A 24,844-nucleotide genomic window follows, 5' to 3' on the forward strand; every position below is an offset into this window, starting at 1 on the left:
TTGTGGCCTAGTGGGGGATGCCCTTTTCTCTTCCCTGCAATCTCTCTCCCACAGAAGAGACGTTGCGAGCCTGTCTTTGTTTTATCGTTACTTCCATGTCAAGTGCTCGTCCAAGCTCCAATCTCTGGTCCCCCCTCGCTAATCTTTCATGAAAAACACCTGTCTAGCTGAAGCCACTGTCAGTAATTTTCCCCACTCTTTATCTGTGCCTAAACCAAAACGTAGATTCCATGAACAAAGCTTCTTTCTTAGAAGTGTATGCCTGTGGAACTCTCTTCCATTTGGCTGTTTCCCACCTGACTACAACTTGGATATCTTCAAGTCCAACGTAAAAAATTCCTGATGAATCGCCCCTTTAAGTAAGATACTTTATCAAATCTCCAATACTAACGATTACTACTATCCCATTGATTACTGTACATGCAATAATAACCCTTATTCCTGAGTGGCTTCCGGGCTTTGATAATTGGTGACCTCCGTGTAAAAAAAAAAAAAAAAAAAAAAAAATAATCTCCAAAACCTCTGGCCTTGATAGAGGGGAGACAAAAACATGCTGCTATGATTTCAAAAGGGAGATTTGATTCCAAATATTTCTTATGTTATATCTCCCCTCTTTGGTTTTCATACATAAAGTAAATTTCAGTGTATAAGGATTATTTGATATTGGAGGTATTCATAATCGTACCCTATTTTCAAAAGAGAGGAGATACAACATATGAGAAATATTTGGAATCAAGTCTTCCCTTGCTGTTATTTCAGATCATTTGAAACCATAGCAGCAAGTTTTTGTTTCCCTTCCATCCAGGCCAGAGGTTTTGGAAATGTGGATATATTTATATTATACTCATAGCCAAATTTAATATTGAAATGCACATATCTTTGGTTCTATGTGATGAAACTACATGAAATTTTTCAGGCTTTTTGAAGATTATAATACTATTCTATGGTTAAAATTTTATGACAATTGGTAAAAATGAACCTGTATTTTCAAACCAATAAAATAAGCTCAAATTTGCCTACATTTGTATATATAGTGTCATAATAAGCCATCTTTAGTTTTGCTGCTTTGAGATGAATTTTGCTTAGGGTTTTTTTTTTTTTTTTTGGTTTGGTTGTCTCCCCTGTGGTCTTGCCAGGCTACTAATATGCAATTGCTGCAAAAAAAAGTTAATTTCTTCCTAAATAATCTGCAAAATATATATTAATATAATCACATGTATACGTGGTTGGTCCACTTCATTGAAGGGGTCAATGCTGGATACTTTGGTAGGCAGAGGGTGAGATTTTGAAGCGTAGTTGAGTGGTATTTCTTAAAGCCAAAGGTTATAAAATATAACCCAGATTTAAGAAGCTGAAGTTTCTAGCAACCCCAAATGTAAAAATCTCCTTCCCTTGCTTGTAAACAACACCACTCGCTCTGATTTGTGTAGTAAGATAGTCTCCAGCTTCTGAAGATCCCCAAGGCAGACTGAAATGGTTTTTTTAGTTATTTCAATTCTAATTTACACACACAATATTAAAACATTCATTTTTATTAACTAGCAGGACCTGTTAATCGGTGTTGCCGGATGGAATCCCCACCCCACCCACCCCAGCAAAAAAGTTGTTCATGGCCACTGCTGTCCCTGTACACACTGATGACCATGACTGAAATGAAATAATCTGGCTTTCACTGTTGATTAGTGTTGGTTTGGGGCGATAACATGCAGGTACTATTTGAATAAAAAAAAAAGAAGCAATTAAGGGAATACGTAAATCAGTATGAATTTATAAAATTATGAAAAATCATCCATTAAAATAATAATGGAAAGTAAAAACAGAAGTTTTAGAGGTTAAGGATTCTCACTGTATCTGAACTTTTTAGAGTCATCGAAATCAGTGGTTACAGTCCTAGCTGTTTCCGTTTCTTGTTAGTCTTTCTTTTCTTTTCAACTCTTCCACCAATAACATTCAAGTAAATTCCAGTTTTATGCCATCTTTTTTTTTACCGTGTAAAACAAAACAATTACGACTTTTTGACTTCACTTCTTTGAGTATTGTCATGTTAAGAATGGCGTTTGAAATAGACATCCCAAACTCCCCATGTAAAGAACAGCTTTTGGAGTAGACAAACACCCTTTTTCTTTTTTTTTTTAAAGGGGAGGGATAATTCTCCCAAATTTAACTATGATAATCATTGTCAGCACACAATTGGGGGAGGGTAGCAATGTTTGTAGGAGAGAAGTAAATTTATTGTGCGGGCATACAAACCTGGCAGCCAGTAAATTACAGTGTATAATACAAGTCTTTATATCTTTATAAGTACTTGCCTGCAAAATTTGAATGAGACTTTCTTAATCAGCATAGTCGAAAACGAAAATTGTGGAGATGGATCTGATGTACAAATTTACCCCCACCCTTTAAAAAAATAAAAAAGTTAACATGTGTGCAATGTCGAGAATTCAGTATGTGATATTGCCGAAACATTTATTTTTAATTTGGCAACGATCATAATAGATTGCACAGATTTAAATAAAGTATGTATAAAAAAGGATGTAACTATGTTTGAAAAAAATATAATGACTGGAACAAATGTACAAAGCGAGAGAGGGAGAGGAAATAAATTGTTGTTGTTTTTTAGTATTGCTGTGAAAGGTTTTTCTTCAGCATTAAAAGAAATATAAAAAAAAGAGCAAGAAAGAGAAAATGCAAACTTACGTCGTAAAATTTAAGAAAATGAACTCAGCAATTTACTCAGAGGGCAAAAGTAAATATCATTGTGACGCCATATTTAAATGATACATTAGCATTCATTTAGCATGCGAATACCATCATTCCAGAATGTAGGAATGGTCAGAGCTAAGCCAATCGGATTGAGCTGAATTAGTCTGGGGAGACTTTATTATTTTTGAATTAGAAAAGGGAAAGATTGTTATGTCTAGGAGTTTATGATCTAGTTTTGAAGGGTGAAACCCCATATCTGTAAGTGCAGAATTCCTCCCAGTGATGACTGGGGGCAGTAGGAAGACTTGATATTTAGAGGGAAAAATAGGAACTACTTCCTCAAAAGATTGTTGCAATGTTGATGTTGCTCCTAGGATAAAATGTAGGATTTTTTTATTATAATGACTAAATGTATCTTAAATGGTATTCTAAAGTTACATAAGATAGTGACTCTAAACATAATAAATTTGTATGTGGCATCTGTTGTTGTAAACCTATGGTACTTTCGTCCAGAGGGGAATTTCTGCAATCAAAATATTATAATGGAGATTTGTCTGACTTGTAAAACTAATGTTAAACCAAATATCATGATGGTGATTCTCAAAATATTATGACCCTAAAAATGAGGGAAATTATCTACTTCTCTTTTTACCACCAGAGTGAGAAGTGTTGGTGGTCTAGTTAACGATATGGACTGTTGTCCCAAGTTTGAATCCAATTCGTTCCACAAAAATCACTTTCACTCAGGATATTGGCAACCTTCACGTGGTCCTTCTCGTAATCCTCAATGTTTTTATAGAAGAAATTCTGACTAGGAAAATATCTGTAAAACCAATGCCAATAATAGAATGTTTGGATTCATAGGATGATGACCACCAGAGTATACAACTGGCATCAACATTATAAATTGTTATTCCATGTAGTCTAAAAATAGAGCTTGAATAATAGTAAAAAAAAAAAAAAAAAAAAAAATTAATTTTTTTTTTTTTTTTTTTCTTTTCTTTTTTATAGATTTTCCTTTTTGTTTTACAATTTTAATTTTAGTTCTCAATGCATTTAATTTTCTGTAATTGATCTTTTCGCTTCTGGATTAGGAACATATTATTTGAAATATGAAATGAATTCTTTCTTGAAAAATATTGTTTTTCTTGTTTTATTTTATTAGGAACAAAGACAAATCTGCTATAAAGCCGGGCTTTGGGCTATAAACATTTGTTCCTAAATCAAAGAAAATGGTATTTCTTGGAGAGGCTAATAAATAAACACAATAAAAAAAAAAAAAATCAAATATTAATATTGATAAAGAAGAGAGGAAGGAAGTAGAAGAACTGATAATTATTTGCAACTGAAATGCTTTTAATGATTAAACATAAATATTCTTTCTTTAATTGAAATCCTTGTTAGTCTGACTTTTTCTGAAGCCGTTTTAAGTTTCATATTTTCCTTTTCTATTTCCTCGACACGCAACTGCTTCATGTTGAGGATGGAAATGTAATCCCATACACAGCCGTTACAGTTTTTCTCCAGTTTTGATTATGCATTCCCAAAGTCTGCGGAAATTTAGGTTACAAGCATTTTGCTTTCACCCTTTTTTTTTTTTTTAATTATTCTTTTTTCTTTCTTTTACTACTGACATTTTTATGATAATTTCCCTGTCGAAATAGGCCTGCCGTTCTTGATGGGGTTTTATTCTTTTTTTTTTTTTTTTGGTATTGCCTGTTAAATTGTATTCTTTTTACATTGTGCATTGAGTTTTGTAAAACGTATGAAGATACCATGTAATTATTATGAACAGTTTAACAGTTCATTGTTTTTCTCAAAATCTCATTTCCAATCTATATTGGATTATACGATTTAAAAGTGACCTTATCTTTTTTTTCCACCTGAAACAAAGACTTAAGGATAAGGGGCTATTATTTGGATTGTTTAACAGGAGATTCTGGAGGTTTGAGCAGCGAGATATCTGTTCACAGTACATTTAAGCTTCTACAGGTTAGTACAGTCAGAAAACGGGAGGGAATTTTGTAGTCTAGCAGTCTGAGGGAGGAAACTATTAGGGTAGGAGGCTTTACGGCATGTAAGAACCTCAATAGTTGAAGGGATGGGATTTTGCTGCTTGTCTGGTTAGTCGGGAGTATGTATATTAAGGGGGCACAAGTGCTACGAGTTCATCAGAGCATATTCCATTAAAGTACTTGTAAACCAGACACAGGGATGCAACATTGCGATGAGACAGGCACCCATTAGATTTGAGAGTCTTATGGATCCTGTCTAAAAGTGAGATACTAGTAGTAGATGCACTAGCCCATATATGGCAACAATATTCCATGCATGGACGAATTGTGACCTTGTATAGGATACTCTCTGGTATGGGTCATTTTCTACTACCTTCTTTGTAGTATCCTTAATTTATTTGCTCCAATTCATGTTGCCTGTGAATGTGAAGCCGAAGAATTTGAAGGGTGAACTCTCAGGTAAGGTGTTATTTGTCATGGCGATCAGTGGTTAATTTTAGCTTCATCTTTCATCGCTATGCATATCTTAGACAATGCACTGCCATAATGTTATTGCTGAGTAAAAACGATATCAACAGGAAATCCTTATTTTATTTTTTATGTAATAAAAAACGTTAATAGGAAATTAGTTCGATTCTCATTGTGTGGATATATTTGTATCAACGTATAGAAACTATCTTTTGGGATTAATTCCAGTGGACCTGTAAATAAGCTTTATAAATCTCTAGAAAAAAAAATAATTGAAATATTTTGTACAGGAAAATTACTCAGAAGTTTAATATTAATTCAAGTTGTCTCTTCTTTTTATATCAATAAAATTATCTTATGTGTGTGTTTTCACCTTTACATGACTTATATATTATTGTTGACTACTAATTGACTGTTTATTTAAAAAAAAATACTGAAATGAATATTTTTTAAAAAATTCTATTAAAAAAAATAATTACAAAATTAAAACCATCGAAATGCATTTCTATTTCTTTGTAAAGGTGTCATTTTAATAGTTTACAACCTTTTGAAATTTGAAAGGAATTTCAAAGTATTTTCTCTGTTTAATAGAGGTCATTTCTGGCTTTAAAATTCATGGATTACAATTGAAAGTTTTGGCAGTTATTTACATCAAGGCAGAATACACGGGGAACAAGAATAATAGTACTTAATGCAAATATAACTACGAATGACCCTCTAGAGTGGTATCATTCTGTATATTTATATTGTTAAGAGTTAATATTATGTATGGGTGAGTCTCTACAACAGTAATTAAAATTAAATAAAAAAATTCTTCCTTTTAGTTAATCTTTTTTTTACTAATTCACCTTTTTAATTTATTAAAAACGTCTCATTCAAATTTATAATGAAGAAAAACCATTTAATTACGAAATTAAAGAAATCGAAAAATCTTTGTTATCTTACTCATGGACTTTTGAAGTCAATAACAAAGAAATTGAAAAATATTACAAATGAAAAAAATTAATATAAAATGGGAAAATAGCTAATGTTAGTAACATTTCAAGAATGTAACCACAAATAATTGTTAACTAATGAAATGTCCTTTTTTAAAACCAATATACAAGTATTAGAAAGTTTCACCAGATGTCCTGCTGGCTTGACAGGCTGAGATCAGACCGAACACATTTCCACAAATTGTGATGATGCCGAAGCACTCATAAAGCCAAGTAAATTCACTGGTATAGCACATCTTTAACGGATCATTACTGTTTAGAAAGTCATGCATGACGGGAGGGGGCTATTACTCCATTCGTCTCCATAGCAATCGACTGGAATACAAATCTATCGAATACTGGCATATTTTGATTTGCAATTCTCTGCTGACACTGCTACATGTCTGGAGTTTTATTGCCAATTCTGTCATTGAGGGGTGCAAAAGTGTTGATACAAGTTGCATTTTGTGTTGTCTGCACAAGAAAACGTCAACCCATCGAACCATTTTTCATCCCTTCTGTCATGGTAAACTGATTCAAGGATTGATTGAAAGTTAGACATATTTAGAGTCCGTTAAGATGATATAATTAAGAACTGTGTTTAGGAATTCTGCTGATGCTTCTACAAGAAATAATGTAGAGTCCATATATGTCAACTGACTGACCAGAACGGCACCTGTGAGTGTGAATCTGAGATAATCATCAACAATAACTGTTCCCAACAACCAATGAGGCAAGGCCATACACTGTTGTGAAGTGAACTTGCAGTTTGAAGGCAAGCCAAACTGTGTTCATTACAAAACAGTCTTACAAATTTGACTTTAGTTTTCATTCTGATCATGTCTTAGCACTTCTGTCTTCCCAACTGCTCTGGAACAATGAAACCAACCTTCTTCCAATCAGTGGAAAGGTTATAAATAAACATTACTAAATTATTATTTAAAAATTTTTTTTTTAAACTAACAAGGTTAATAGGATGGATGTTTAGCTAGTACATAAAAATAAAAGTTAAACACTTTGTAGAATTAAAAAATTTTTTTTTGTCAATGGCATAGTAGGACATGGTTCTGAAATGTATGTCGGGGATTTTCTGAAAGTTCTTAGGGTGGCTTCAAGGGCCAATATAAGCCTATTAAAAAGTAAATAAAAGTGCAAGTTCGAACTTTTTTACATACCAGCAATGGAGAACATATCCATGAAACACTTGCATTTGTGCTCAAGGAACTCATGACTGAAATTTCTCTTTTTTTAAATTTTAGTGATAAATAATTTAAATCTTTTCCATATTTTCATAGCACAACATAAGAAGAATATTTGAAAGCCATTTCTTTTTTTAAAAGCAAGACATATCTCTGCTATACACAGCTCTAGTTTGGTGATGTTTCAAGGTTTATTACCTTTTTTTTTTTTGTTTAATTAAATTTTCGTTGTGCCAATAATTAAAATAATACCTTGTGTTGTGTGAACATTTTACATTATAGTCTGACATAAAGCTGGTGATCCTTATTCAAAATGGTTGTCAGATCAAATCTCAAATATTTGGGAACGTGAATCCTAAATGGATATTTCCATTGTTCACAAACTGCATACGTGTAACTGTTTTATATATAACGATATAAGTTGAAACAAGGAAATTTTGCCGACAAGTGTAGATTAAATTGGTATTTATATGCTTCTGGCTTCAAAGATTCTGTCAAAGATATCAAATCATAAACTTCTCACAGCCAGGACAAAGAATATTCTCCACCATTATACATGCAAGATGAATCGCTATGAACAAACAAAAACCGAATATATGACAGAAATAGGCTTCATTCTTTTATTTCAACTACAAGAACTTTAATATTTTTAAGAGCAAAAACTGGTGTTTCTCATTTTTCCATTTTCTTAGTTTGTTTTTGCTAGGGATGGGGAATCCTACTGAATGCCAGACATTCATACATTATTTTAGACAACAGAGATACTTTAAGATTCTAACCGTCCCTTTAAGTGCAATTGTTTGTACTTCTCTTGCATTTGGTTCATCGTGTATATTTGCCAGGTAGTTTTTAAAATTGTATTCTCGAGTCTGGTTATGCCTATATAATTATTGGAATGATGGAGATCTTCCTAAAATTCCAGTTTCTATTCATGTTGTATAAAAGACTTAGTTACTTTATCTTCTCCCTCTCAGCATCATTAGAGACCCTTCTACTAGAATTACTACTTTGTCCTTCTTGTCCTCTATCACCATGTCAGCTCCATTTTCTAGGCACATAGCTGTAGGAATAAGTCTGTAAATTAATGTGTAATAGAAGAATAAAACTGGAAAAACAAAAGAGTGGTAGTTTTAAAAATGGCATTTATATTTTGATACCAATTCATTTTTGTTTATTTTCTATGTAGATTAAAGTTGTTTTTTTTTTTCTCCTTTTATTACTTCAGGAATGTGTGTGATGTTAAAAAATAAAGAAACCTTTATTAATCTTTAAATCATTATATTCATCATTGCAACATGAATATTTTACTCCAAAATTAGTCTTCCTATTTTTATTTTTATTTTTTTCAATCTCTTGTATTACTGTTTTGAATGTTCCTAAAAGGTGCTTAAACTGTGTTGGTTTCTGCCTATTAGTAAGATGCAGTCTGTGTCTGCTTTCATGTATAGTTTTCTTTATTGAATTATTTTGATGGGCATTACGATTTTCCATTGTAGGGATTCAAAAGAAATTGTTTATGATAGCATTGTCTTTGATTTTTGTCTTCTTTCGTTTGTTCAAATAATCTTGCATGTAATTAGATTTGTGTAATTGATTTTTGCTTGTTAACAGTTTTGGAGATGAATGAGTAGTTTATAAATTAAATATCTCCATTATTTTTAAATATTTTAATGATTTTGACTAATAATTATGAATCTTATTAGTTGAATTTACATATTGTTAATGGTAAGTACTTTGGCTTACTACAATAAAACGTCAGATTTTTTAATTATCAAAACCTTTTTCTTTTTTGAAATATAGCTGTTTTGTTTTTAGGAGTGAAGTCTTTTATTGTAAATTTATCGCCCACATTACAATCAGTGTTAACACTAATGCTGTATTGTTCACGATGAAGATGAACACAGCATCAGCATTAACACCAGTTTTAATGTGGGCGATAAATTTGTGTTGCTATCCATTTTTTATGATGATGATTGTAAGTAAGATAGTGATTTCCAATTTGCATGAAGAGATTCCATTTTAGTTTGGTTGAAAACGAACAAGGCTTCAATTCTGTTCATCCACAAACTGATTCTAACATGCACAATCAATTAACATTAATTTTACTGATCAGTGAACTGTACTTAATGTCACCATTGATGATGATGATTTAAACTGTCATAGAAAACTGAACACACCTTGTAAAAAAGTAAACAATTCTCAGAGATATTTTTTGATTATCTGCAAATTTGATATTGATAATAATTAAAAAGTGAAATACTTCACTTTATCATAATGTTTTTTTTTATCAAAATGCTCAGTTTTTCCAATGTCTAAACTCCCTACATATAAGAGATATCTTATAGATGTTATACGTCTCTCAAAACTTAAAGCATCTATTTAGAATTTATGGTGAGTTTAAGAAGATTTACATAAATGTGAATAATTCTCTTCCTCTTGCTGATCCCATTTTAATAATCAAAACAAAAGCTAATAATCCAGAGAAACAGGAATGACAATCATGTTTACTCAAAATCTTGTTTGAAATACTAGCATCCCTTATTGGCTGCCTACGATAAGGTCAGCTTCTTGTTCTTTATTATAAAATACAAATATTTTTTTTTTTTTACATGGGCATCACCACTTATCAAGGCCAAGAGGCCACTCGAGGATAAGGGTTAAAGAGTGTACAGTAGAAATTGGACAATATAGTAATCGTTAGTAATGGAAATTCTGTAAATTTGTTAACTTATATGGAACGGCTCATCAAAAACTTGTTTATGTTAGACTTGAAGACAACCATATTGTAGTCAGCTGGAAAGCAGGAAAACGGAAGACAATTCCATAGGTGTGCAGTTCTAAGAAAGAAGCTTTGTTCATGGAATCTACGTTTAGGTTTAGGCACAGATAAAGAGTGGGTGAAATTATTGATAGTGTTTTCTGCTAGACAAGTGTTTCTTGTGAAAGTTTGGCAAGGGGGGGCATAGATTGGAGCTCAGGCAAGCACTTGCCATGAAAATAATGATAAAGCATATTTATGAAACTAAAGTGTTATTTAAAAAAAATTTTTATTTAGTTAAAGAAGACCGTAATAACCTATTAATCTAATTGCAACAAAGACCTTTACATATACTTTTAATATCCTTTGTCTTTTTTACTGGTTCTTTCTTTACATTGTACTTATCTTATTTTCCATCGTCTACTAACTTCCTGATGCAGTTTTTCTCCTTTTCTTTCGAACACATTTGTGAACATCTACATATTGTATATCGTATGCTTATACTTACACTCTCAAAGCTCTTTAGTATCATTAGACTATGTTAGTGTTTAGTATTTACTATTATTATCCGCATTGTTTACAATGTTTTGTTTTCTGTACTTTTCTCTTGTTTGTAATTGTGATACTTGCTGAATTCTTTAAAGAGGACAGCCATTTACATTCCATGTATATGGCTTATGACATATCTAAGTGTGTTAAGTGAAAAGCATCCAATCATACAAAATACACGTAGAGTTAAAACTTACCAAAAAATTATTGCTGACAAAAGGCATCAGAAGAAAACTGGAGAACGGTGCGTTGTTGTGGTTCTAGTTTATAGCGTAGACATTTTGTAAACATTGTTTTTAAAAAATAAAAAATAATACTTCTATTATGTTTTAAACGACTGTAATAGTTTATTTTGGAAGTATATTTCATAAAGAAAATTGACAACCCACTTTAAAAACAGAAATTACGAGTTTTATATATTTTATTCGCAGTTTTTTGTTGGGGGTGTCAAAAATTCCGCCTAAAATTCTGATACACCTACCGGATCACGTGACTCTTCTGGCGGCCATGTTGTAAGCCCTAACGGTATTTTTGGAGATTACCACATAAACAAACATGAAAAAGGGTTGAAACTCAATCAGAGCACTGCTTACACTTTGACCTCAATGGGGCCATAAAGATCAATTTCACCACATTAATATTGAACGTAATAATTTTCACATTACCTTGGTCAAATATAATGCAACTACCAACTCACTGGACCTTTTCTCTCCTTTCTGTTTTTTTCTTTGCCTGCCTCTCAAATCAGTAAAATTCATACAGTAATCGGAGTTAATTCTCTTCAACCAATGAGAATACAGATAATTTGTGGGTTTATTTTTTTCTTATGAATGTGGATTTGCTTATTGACATGCAAGAACTTGTCATTCTGTTTCTCAAAGCTTGTGAGTTCGATCCTTACCAACTTATGATTTTGACATTTTTTTAATTTCTAAATCACGCATCAAGCAAAGATGGACCTTTTTATGGTAGAGATGAGGCACTTTCACACTACTGTATCCATGTTAAAGATCACCACGTCTACTACAGAGCAACAAGCATAATAAAATTAAAATCATAATAATGGTAACATGAATACATGCATTTATTTACAGAGGAGTAGTATATGCATGTGGTTAATTTAAGTGTGTGTGTGTGTGCATGTAGTTGTCTTGACCTGTGTTTGTGACTAAAGGTATTTTTATATTTTTGATCTATACAATGGCATTGTCAGGCTATGCAACAATGTGATGTTGATTAGATGAGTTATTTGTCGAGTGAGAACAAATGCAAAAACATGAAACATACATACAAAGATGTATCAAATCAAAGAAAGCTTTATATCATGAAAGGGTCCTCTACCAGGTGAACTGTTATTGAAGAGTGAGAGATGTGTAGAGAGAAATGCCAGAGATGCCTTTACTTATCTTGAGGATAATTTGATATCAATGTTGATAAACTGCTTGTATAAGTATTAGTGTCTGTGGCAGACGAAAAAAGGTGAATTCTTTAATTCCAACCATCAAGTAGGAATGAAAATTTTATAAAAGAAATATCCCTCTTTCAAAATAAACACTTCAAAATCTTTTCTTGAACAAAGTTATTAAAATCTTTTTTAAATGTCACGTGTGTTGGCCGTCAATCCAGATAATCTACCAAATAGCCACTTGTATATTTCTCTTATTGCTTCATGTAATCCAGATTCAGGGCCACACCTTTTGTACATAGGATTGATTTGTGCTATAATTTCTGAAGACGGTTTTTGCAAAATATTTCTGACTTGCAAATTCTTTGAACGATCAAGTTTAATGTCAAATTGCAGTTTTTATCTTCAAAGTAAATAAAAATTTGTTTGAATTTGAGTAGAGCTTAAATATTTTTATAACTTTTATTTTTAATATAAATAAACTGATTGAAGATGTTCTTTTTAGCAAACGTTGCTATATCCTTTGAAGAAATAATTTTTTGATTTGATTATTTTAATAATTTTATTCACATTTTTCACATCTGACGTGACTGTCATCCAGCATTGATTGACTCTTTTTTAATGATTTAGCCATATTGAGAATCGCTTCATTTAACTCCGAGTGGTTCAGTATACCTTGAGTAGCAATATTAGACCATACATCTTTCCAGCATTTGGTTCTATAAATTGTTGGTTCTGAAATCCTTTTCAAATCACACCACATGATTGTTAGCAAGGTTTTCATTTGATGACTACATCATTTTTTGCTGAAAAAGGGATAGTGTAGGGGTCAGTAGTGTTCTTTATCCAGATTCTAGACAGGCAATGCTTAGCATGATCAAACAGTAGAAGGCATCCCTTCAGTAGGTCTTCTTCAATGGATGGTAACTGGGATGTTTGAAAATTCTTGCAGTTGGTGAAGTGGTTCAGCTCTTATATCCAGAATGTGATGATATTGCAGATCAAATCTTTACTATTCCACCCAGATTTCACAGAATGGGATTGATAGACAGAAAGTCTACGTTCTAATGATGATGATATGATGATAGTAGTTTTGAAATATGAAATATATTTAGCTTTAGTATGAGAAGAAATTTAGAATAGTTTCCGTCCAACGTATGCCAGCATGTAAAGCAGAAATGGTGGTGATGATTATCATACTATATCATACTAAAGCTGATATAATGCTGTATATATTTAATATTTCAATTTTATCAGCTGACCATGGAGAACTCTCTTTGCAAGTGGTTGCCATGTTTGTGTGTATTTATTAACAAATATACAACATGTGCATCAAGAAAAGGAAAATGATAATAAAGAAGAAACTGGTGGATACAATAACATTTAATTCACAGTTTGTCAAAGACAATCATAAAAAGTTAAGAAGCATGTAATATGTAAATAGTACACAGATAAATACTAAACAAATAATACAATCGTAACCATCATAACAAGACATAAGAAAACAGAGCGTCTGTGCGAATGCATAGCATATGTAAATTCTACTAACATTGTGGACTTTCTGGTGATGACACAGCCCGGAGAAAATGTACTGTAAAGTCGTTTTATCGATTAAGACCTAAGAGTTGATTAAGTTGATCAGAAAAATAACCTTTTTTTTTTAGGGTTTGACATGTGCTTTGAAAGTCATGCCAGAAAAAGTCTTACTGTAGATTTTCTACTCATAGGTAGAACTATTTTACAAACTCGTATGAGTAAAAAAAGTTTATATTAAAGAGATAACTCTGCTACAACAATGATATTAAACCTAAGATGGTGTTTTCTTTTCAGTTGTGAACCTATATACAAAGCAAATAATCCAACATTTCGGTCGATGTAACCTCTGACCTTCTTCAGGTGTATCTTGTTGAATTCGAGAATGTTTCTGTCAAACTCTGGAATTCGGATGATTAGAGTACTTGGAAAAATCAGTTGTAAAAAGTGATATTCTCCTGAAGGTTGAAGGTTCAATCCTCAGTGTGGGCGACCGAAAAAATACATTTGCGAATTACTTAGGACCTCTATCCAGTCATTGCTGATGGAACAAGAGCATGCTACTTCCGTAAAGTAAAGAAAGGGGTTCGCTCAAAATTCCGTCCAAATTTCAGAGTTTGACAGAAACATTCACAAATTCGACAAGATACACCTGAAGGTCGGAGGTTACATCGACTGAAACGTTATGAAAATCACACGTAAGATGAGAACAGTAGTCCGATGAATCCAAATAATACAAATAACCACTCCTGGTCTCAAAAATTCAGAAACATCAAATAATCCAATATGTAAATATTTTATCAAATAAATATATTCGACTCTTACCACAGTTATTGAGTACTACACGAACACAGTTTTTTTGGATAAACTTAACGCTTTTTTGGAAAAGGATAGAAAAAATGACATATCTTGGTCAATAATTGATGCATGTTCAAAATTGGTGTTGCAGGAGGTATGGTTGGTGTTTTCCTCAATTTATAATGGTACATTGGGTTGCAATCAGGTAATTACTGAGTGATGTTTGGATTGATTGTGTAAATTCTCAGACAGCTACTTCTGAATTTTCTCGAATGTTTAACGTGAACACGAGTCCTGCTGCCACAAGTATAACCTTCTCGCAGTCACTCACTCTAGCCAACACTTGAACAGTAAGTGAACAGCAACTCCATATATCTTTTCAAAAATGTGCGGCAGTATAATGTGGCCTTCACTGGAAACACATTTAAGGACCATAGCAATTTGAGGGAACTTGTTTTTTTTATATCATGTGGGACTATGTATGGTCAGGGGTGTAGCCATCTGTTCTGCATATTGCGTGGCAGTTAGAATTTTTGAATCTTAAAAATCTGTCACAAATTATCTATGCAAATCACTTGCTTCCAATATTCCAATGTTTTCCAGTTGTCCATGATCTCCTGTTCTCAAACCCAGCAATAGTAGTACCGAAAGTTATCTATGGCACTTTACTGCTATTAAATATTTTAAATGGTTTTGAATTAAAAGAATATAAAATATATAAAAAAAAGTTACCAGATTTATTCCAGAAGTGCGCGCGCGCACACACACACACACACACACACACACAAGTCTGGTTCATCTTTTTACGTTTTCCTCTATTCAACTTTTTCCTCTTCAGAATTCTCTTTGCTGCTAAAATTGATAGCAATGTTATCTTTGCTAATGTCAGCAGGTAGACATTCTTGGCAGTTACTCATTACACTGTATCTTAGAGAAATGTCGACACTTATTTTTCTTATACTGAAAATATTATTGGCACATGTGCACCTGCTTTTTTTATTTATTTTTATTTTCTTACACTAATCATATCGTGTCTGGCATCACTTTTATCAGTATTACATATTGTGGTTACAGTTTGGATTTATCTTTCTTTCAGATGGAATTAGGTTGTTTTTTTTTTTTTTTGGCTGCTGCTTTCATTCTTACCTCGAAGAAATTTTGTCTGCAAAAGTTTTATCTTCCGTGAAAACTTTCTATTTTTGAGGCTTTGTCTATTCTATATATTTTATCGAAATTTACATCTTATCACAAAAGAGAAAAAAAAAACATTTGTTTTTATTTTTGTTCATTATTATAAACTATTTTTATCTTGATAAAAACATGTTAGTTGTTAATAGAATTAATTTAAAGTGTATTTAACTATCAGAATTAATATATATATATAAAATTCAGTTTGTGTTGTATCTGAATCTTTTAGACCTATAATATGACTCATAACAGATCTTTCAAAAGTGCAAATATAGTACAGGGAGATTTGTGCAGAACAGGAGACTTTGATGGTATGGCCATATTGAAAGAATCGATACAAGTTCTTGGGTTAATAGATGTATAACAGTTAAGATAGCAGTTTCAATTCCCAGGGAAAGACCAATGAAAACCTGTAAAAAATATGAAATTGAAAGAAAGCTGTATAAATAAAAGCCTGGACAAAGATAAGTTAGTTTGGTTAAGAACCTGCTGATGGAACTTGCTCATATACTTTAAAAGTTGTTCAATCATTGCTTGTTTCCTTGGAAAATGTTGTCGGTCTACCCGGTATTAAAAGAAAATGTGATGAGTTTTCTTTATCTCTGGACAGACCGATCAGTCTATTTAGATCAAATAAATTTACTATAAACCGTTTCTTTCTAATAACTTCCGATCTGTGGAACACATTACTACGTGACTGCTTTCCTGCAGCTACAGCATTGTCATCTTCAAACTCAATATCAACAAACACTTGTCATAAACTGTGCTTGTAAGTAATCAAATGTTGTTCATTCTATTTTAAATCCCCTCATTATTCAATCAATAATCCATTTCATTAAGCTTTATCCTTGAATTAATTTTAGTCTTGATAACTGGTTGGTGGCTCATTAGTAAAATAAGTGGGGGGATCTTTCAAGATTCTGTTATTCTCCTTTGATTCTATTATTGCTTCAATGATTTCTTCTCAATCTTCCACCCAATGTCTGCTTACAATTTAATTATCTTTGTGTTATTTCCTCTCCAAACAAATTCTTCTCTACTTTGAATTTATTCAAGAAAACATATGATTGACCTTGGCTATTTTTGGTCTGCCAAGATAAACTGGCATTATAAAGCTTCCTTATTTAATGCTCACCCCCACACTATCCCTTTCCCTTCTTACCTCTCTCCCTGTGAAAATAATCACGATCATTATTTAGGACCAATCAAATGAATGTTTAAACAATTTTATTTGTTTATTTTGTCGCATTGTACATTTTCTTCCTTAGATTTTTATATATAATTTTTTTTTATCAAGCTTCTGGAGTAGCTCTTTGGTCTGTGGAAGTTATTCTTCCAAACATTATCTCATCCTTTCTGATTGTAAAAGAGTTTAATCTATCTTCAGTCCTCAGCCAGGGCAGAAGTCTTCCCTGACAGAGACAATGTATATATATATTTTTTATTACAATCGCCCAAGAAGGGCGCTTTCTAAGAGATTTTCATTTTATCACATTAAAAACCGATCCCTCTTCCTCTAAAAATAAAAATCATTGTTTTCTTCACAAAGACTTAGATGTTTCTTTTTCTTAGATGTTTCTTTTTCTGTTTTCTTGTTTTATTAACAAGTGATTTTTAAAGCTAAATTTACTTAAGAAAAACATCAAGCAAAATAACTATTAAAAAAAGAAAAAAATGAAAAGGCCAACAAATTTTTTTATAATTGTTATTGATTTTAGGTAGGGAAGTGTGAAAATCCGACTATTTTCCTCATTTATATCGATTTCAGTTGTCAAATCTGTTTGAATTTTTGACTGTAGTAATAATTTGGTTAATATTGATAGGTTACTAAACTAAATTTATGATTGAATATACTAATCTTAGTTAAGAAAAAAAAAGTCAATTTTATATTTTCTTACCTGTTGAATTTATAGCATTTATATTTTGACAAATTTGATGGTTTATTTAAACAAAAGAACTCTTAATTTGTCATCCATTTTAATTTTGTGTAAACTTGATTTACACATCGCATAATCGTTTTTTTTTCCTTTCTTTTTTTTTAAAATCCTTTTTGATGAAAAAATATCAAATAACCCTTATAGACTGGAAATAGACAGGCAGACATAAACTCGGTATTGTATTGAATATTGCATTAGTTAAGCCACAGAAATAATGTATTCTACAAAACTAGGTATATATAACTGCGCCCTACTGCAGCAAAGTTAAACATATCACCAGCTTATAATGGGGAATGCAGCTCCATTCTTTAATGACTGGCAATAAATCACTGGCCCATCTCGGAGAAGGTAATGCCTGGAAGAATTGGATCGGACAAAATCATACTCCACTTCTAAGTCCTAGAATCTCTGTGCCAGGTAGATATTGTTAATTATTATTGAATGAATCCGAATGTATAGAATATTCGGGAATCAAATTAGAAATCAAGATATATTTATAAATAGTTAGACCAGCATACTTTTATATGTGCTTATACCTATGTGTGTGTGTAAGTTGGTATGCAGACTGTTGCCCTCTTCACATGCATACCGTAGGACTATAAATAACACATATTCACACTATGCTATTCCATATTAGTCTTTCACCTGATGAGAAAAATGTAAATCTTATGACTTAAAAAACATCTAAATGCTTTCAATATTATATAAACGGGTATTTTTTTTTTTTTTTAATATCTAGTTTGATGCAAAAGCAGGTAAAGCAAATATAAGATGCTTGTATATACAAAAAACATCTTAAGAAAAGTAATCTCTATGCTTTTCTTTTAAATAAGAAAAATGGCAAACACAAGATGATTGTAGACACTCAAGGGCCTATGAAAGGCCATTGTTTGTGTGGGTGCCTTTACGAACAAAGGAGGAGGACTGTCAAAAAGCTCATTTCCCTAGACAATGTCAGAATGACATGTTCTCTGTTTGCCAACAGACTAAAGATACACCGAAGAACACACAGACACAGCCAACTATGAGTGCTTCCTGTGTATTCTTCAGACTGTCCATTGAATTGATCCATTGCACAATTTAGAAATGGCCGATCAAACTGTTTGACCTTTTACTGTTTATGAATACATGCATACAAACGCACGCCATCCAAGCAAAAACTTTATATTAACCTATTTTTTTTATTTTTTTTTGTATAAGTGCACATTTATGCATATCAATTTCATACAAAAATAAATTTCAGTAGAAATATCAGAGTGATTTTATCATTTGTCTTTTTAGGTATGTGTGTGTGTGTGTGTGTGTGTGTGTGTGTGTGTGTGTAAATGAATGAAGTTAGAACTCTGCTTATAATTGACCCCCCCCACCTCCCTCTGTTTCTTTTTGGCACATGGCCAGCAATGTTAGACTCTTAATGGGAATCAAATTCTCAGGTAAAATTGACTTATTCGCTCGTTAGAAACTTATAAGACACTTGTATCACATGTTTATATCTATATATATATATATATATATATATATATATATATAATATATAAATAAAATATTCCGTCTTGCATAAGGGTTGTGAAGTCAGTAACCGAAACACTTAATTCCTGAAATTTTAAAAAGTTCTGATTCCAAGGTGAGAAATTTTTTGCTCAAATCTTTCATCACATATTAGTTTTTTTTTTTTAAATTTACTTTTTTATTTTATTTTATTTTTTATTTCATTTAGTTATTGTGTTTCAATATTATGTTAGTTGGCTAATTTTAATTGACTTGGACATCTTAAATTTTAAAATCTAAGCACCAGCAATGATCTTACTCTTGACTTCTCGACTCTTTAGTCTTTGAACGCCACAACTTCCTTGCAACTAACAATTTATTCAGCTTCGAAATTAGGTATAAATAAATATTTTTTATATTTAATTTCAATATTTTATTCGGTTTAGTAATTAAGAAAAAACAAAATTATATTAAGAATTTAAAAGAAAAAAAAAACATTTAAGAGAATTTTAAATTCTGTTATAAACATTTTGTTTTGTTTACTTTGAAAGAAATTAAGTAGTAAAATCACTTATTTTTCAACTATGAGATATTTATTTTTCTAAAAAATATTGAAATACATTTTCTCCCTCTTTCTTTTCTCACACACAGGCTATTTGCAATGCAAAAAAAAAAAAAATGTAATGGCGAAAGGGAGATAAATCGATGCACAATATTGCACATAAGAATACTCTGACATTTTATGAAGATTGACGGAGAAGATTTTCAAGTAACTACGCCTAAGTTGGGTCTCTTGTACTATTACACGAAAAAAGTGCTGACCAGAAAAGTATTATAATCTCGACCTTCACCAAAGATACTTAACTAATTTCACTATCTGTCAGTTATCAGACAATTTAAGCCTAAAAGTGACCCAACTACTATCGTTCAATCTCCTGTATTTCAAACAGATTAGTCACAAAATAAGTCCTTTAAAAACTCAATAGGGAGGAAGGGATTATGATCTTAAATCTACTATTAATTGTATTATGAATACTCTTTCATACACTGCAAATGTCAATAAATATCTATGGTTGATAAAGAATAAACAATTCTTTTTATGGGTAGAGGTTGGAAGTACATAGAATCAATGGCAGCATATTCTGGGGCCAACACTCTTATCTTCATTAATCATCTTCCAAATCATATTCTGAGATCATTCATTGACATTCTTTGTTTTTATAAGCTCTTTGGGCTGATTTACACTCAAGATCTAAAATGGAAGATGTATATTCAGTCTGTTGCTAAGATCACTAAAAAAATGGATCATTCGACTGTTACGGAAAATACCCGACACCAGATTCAGTCGGATATGTCCAAAGATGGAATACTATTGCCACATTTCTGGAAGTGCTGCACACATGCCCGTCTTTCCTTCACTTTGAAATCTAGTAAAGGAAGGGGATGATCACTTCCCCACAACTCCTTTCTCATAAATGAGCCATTACTAGTCTCTTTCTACTTGATCATTATTCCCATGGAGGGTTGTCAACTGAGCTTTATTCCTTAGTTCCTCCTTGTAAGACATTCACAGCAAGAATTTATCTTTTTTCATTAAAAAAAAAGTTTCCTTTTTTCCTACATGTATCTAGTGTCAGGCAAAATTACTATGGACAAGGTTTCTTTGCAAGAACATTCTGTTTCTAGAACATATTACTGCAGGACTGATTCCCTACTGATTACAACTGGATTGACTTCAAATTCTTGTCATAAACCACTCCATTAGTAATCAAATTCAGTTCATACCATTAATCAATGTTAACACTTCCATAGTGTTCCTCATTACAATAAGGAACACTATGGGAGTGTTAACTTAAAATCATTCTATATGATTAACCCTTATCCCGAAGTGGCTTCTGTTATGATACAAAAAGTATGAAACTGGATTGCTTCACTTTTTACAGATTTTTCAATCTGTGAATGTCATATTAAAATGAAACAACAGGGTTATATTTCTTTTCAATATCTATCATTGGACAATAATTTGTATTCTGAAACAGTATTTGAATATACTTTTTTATTTGCTCGTTTATTTCCTATTTTTTAATACTGTCTGTGATAGTTTTATTTTCAAGACATTCCTTGTTTGATATCGTTGACTACGTCGAAAAAAAAAAAAAATAGATTTAGGTTAGTAGTTCAAGAGAGATTAAAACGATAGCTGATTTTGTGGCAAAAGATTTCTCAGAAATTTTGGAATTTACAAGTTAGCAGCAGCATGGAATCGTTTTTTTTTTTAATTTTTCTTTGACATTTTGCATAGCTTTATCTGATGAAAACTAAATACCAGTCTTCATATGGGAAATACTATATGGACTTTTAAAGATTCTTGATTCAAGGTTTATTTATGTTTAGTTGTGATAAGAAATTTTCAGTGGTTCCTTAGCATTTAGTCATTATCAGATCTGAAGTTGAAATGAAAATGTTCATCTCAACTGCAACCATAATTTTTACTATATATTAAAACAATATCCACTGTATGAAATAAAGAGTTTTACAAGGATACGAATTGAAGTACTTGATTGCATAACAAAAATAAAAAGTTTAGTGTCATTTGATTTTATGTCTAATTGATTCGTTAAAACCACTATCAATAATTTTACACACTCTTTATCTGTGCCTAAACCTAAATGTAGATTCCATGAACAAACTTAGAACTGCACATCTGTGGAACTTTCTTCCGATTGCCTGCTTTCCAGCTGACTATAATCTGATTGTCTTCAAGTCCAACATAAACAAGTTCTTGATGAAGTGTCCCCCGAAGTAATCAAATTTACAAAATTCCCACTAATGTTCACTATGCTATAATCACATTGGCTAATGTATACCCATTAACCCTTATCCTCGAATGGCTTCCGGGCCTTGATAAGTGATGATTCCTGTGTGTGTAAAAAAAAAAAAAAAGCTTATAGTGAACTTTCAATTATTGGAGACTGAATCTTGAAGGATATCATTTGAGTTTTTGAAGATAAGTAAATTATTTGGTTGGGATTCTCAAGTTTATTTTATTCTTTTTTACACTGAGTCACCACTTATCAAGGCCAAACCGACTTGAGGATAAAGGTAGCATGATGAATGGATTGCCAGTTTAATGATGAACAATATTATGAAAGGATTAAAAATGATGAATAAGAATCAACAAAGATATGTGATGGTTTATGATAATTTATTTTTTGAGCTTGAATTTAAAGGTGGGCATATTGTAGTCTACAGGGATGCAGTTCTGTGGTAATGTGTTCCACAGATGTGAACTTGTTGGAAAGGCACTCCATTTATGGAAATTCCATCTGGTGATAGGTACACACAGAAAGAAAGTTCTTTTCAGTTCTGGTAAGATGATTTTTTACTGTGAATGTCTGATAAGGAACTCCCCACCCTGGACCAGTCGTGGTCCAATATAACTAGCAGATGGGTGACTTTATTCATGTGAGATAAAGGAATTTTAAATATAGTCAGTTTTACTTAGATCTTAGAAGAGTCATGTCAAGCTGAGATAGATCGAGGTATTTAGACACATCATCAGCATCATCATGAAGAAAATAGGTCCATTAAACAAGTTAAATCTATATATATAAAAGCGAAAATGTATGTATGTGTGTATGCTTGTGTGTCTGCTAAAAACTTTCAGCAGACACAACGAAAATTCACAAACTCGGTATCATATCGAAGCCCCATCCTTCGCTTGAAAAATATCGAAAATTGGCCAAAAACGTTCATTTTTTTTACCCCGAAATCAACAATTTTCGACAGGAGGGGGTCAATAAAAACGTTCTTCTCGTGACGACGAGCGGTTCTATGCATACGGAAGATGACGTCATGACCTGATTTACTTTAAATAGTTGAAAAACTGAACAAATTTCATGTACGTCCCATTAAGTCAGTCGATTAGCGCGTTGGTTCATTATCTAAACTTTTTGGGTTCAAATCGTGGTGTGAGATGTCTTTTTTTTCTCTCTTTTTTTTTTCCGATTTTTTAAATTCAAATATTGAACCTGTGTTATTTAAGCCATTTTTCACGTAACGTTCGTTTTTCTGTTTTTTTTTTTTTTTTTTTTTTTTTTGCTTCGCTTATCGACCCCCGACCACACACCCAAAAACGCCCGGGTACCCACTGATTTTTAAAATTTTATTATCTAAACAGGCTTATTTAAGCCATTTTTCACGTGTTCGTTTTTCTGTTTTCATTGTTCGTTTGCCTTACGTTAGTTTTTTTTGTGTGTGTGTTTTTTTTTTCTCTCGATGTTTTGATGCCTCCCCCTTAATTAAAACATTTTCTTTTTTTTACTTCGCATATAACAAACAAACCTACGTCGTCGTAACGCTCGACGACTTCCGGGCGCGCACCTGTCAATTTGGTTCTTACTTAAATAAATTCAAACATCTTTCACTAACTCATTCTGGCTGGCCGATTTTATTTTCACACTTCGCCCAGTTCTTTTTTATTTAACACCACACACATCTACAAACACCCGAGCAACGCCGGGTACCCCCGCTAGTAAAGTATAAACTCAAATATAAGATTGTCTTCATCCTCATATGTAAATATTGTTTTAGCTTCTCGCTTGAGAGAAGTATCCAGAATAGACCCTCAATAAAAAGGTTATATAACTGTGGGCCATGTAAAAAAAATGGTTAACTTATAAGCATTTTTCTAAAACCAAACTTCAAATAAAATTGAAACTCTAGCGTTGTATATGCACCATGCCTGCACTATGGTGTAATGCACAGCAATTATGTTCAACAAAATTTGTTGCAGAATAAATTAATATTTCTCTATCATCTTTGGATGAAGATGCAGCCAGTAAAAATATTTTTAGGCCGCCAAGATGAATAAAATATGTAGTTTTAATCATTAAATTGTTTATAAATACGTTTGGCACGTGGTAGAAATATTTTTATTTTATTATACTCAAAAGTTAAATAATAAATTGAAAACAAAAATCTCCTTTTGAAAACTAAAAGAAGAACAGTTTCTCATAGTTGGACTGGATGAACGTTTCTATGAGAAATATCATTCAGGATTGATCTAAACAAGCGTTAGACTATACCTCAGATTATGTTATAGGCTATTTGTATATCAAGTTTTTCTATTGTCTACAAATAACTTATTTGTATAGGTACAATTTATATAGATTCATATATTAAATTACTTTATAACCTTTACATAACTCTATTAATGTAAAATTTATTTTGTTTATATTTTTCTTATGAACAGCAGCACATTTTTGTTGTGGTTGGGAAATGACTGAGAGGAAGGCCAGTATTAAGATGCTAATAAACCCTGCACAATGATTTCTGTAAAGCCTACCTTTACCTAGACCAAGCCTATGAGCATTTCAAGTGGGGAGAAAAATCCATTATTGAAAACCTTTTACTTTGAGAATAGCACAGAAGAAAAAAATATATATTGTCATCGTCCAACCTAAAACCAACTAAACATCAATTAAAATTATATTTATTCAATAAATTAATAAAAAAAAAAATATTCCACACAAAATACAAAAATAAAAACGAATGTGGCACAAGGCCAAATTGGATGGGGTGGGATGGGTGTCGTGCATCATCCTTTTAGTCTATTCTCTTAAACTAGTTCCAATCACCACAATACTGCATTCGCACTATGAGCAATCCTACCTAATGTTATCCCTGGTTTTCAATGTCTTTTATTTACAAAGAATATACTTACAGTTTAAGTCCTCAATTAGGTTATGGGACTTCTGCTAAGAAATGGGCAGTATTTACTGCAAAATAGAATAAAATGCCAGGTGGTTAGTAAGACCCTCCCAAATC

At 32.0% G+C, this 24,844-nt stretch overlaps 1 protein-coding gene across 21 annotated transcripts in view; it reads left to right on the forward strand.

Moving 5' to 3' along the window:
* Nucleotides 1–24,844, forward strand: part of LOC145293059 (myotubularin-related protein 13-like) — a 508,291-nt gene that overhangs the window by 273,999 nt on the left and 209,448 nt on the right. The window lies entirely within an intron of this gene.

This window comes from Euprymna scolopes, chromosome 14, assembly GCF_053919585.1.
Source record: "Euprymna scolopes isolate OS-2025 chromosome 14, ASM5391958v1, whole genome shotgun sequence".
Classification (NCBI taxonomy): Eukaryota; Metazoa; Mollusca; class Cephalopoda; order Sepiida; family Sepiolidae; genus Euprymna; species Euprymna scolopes.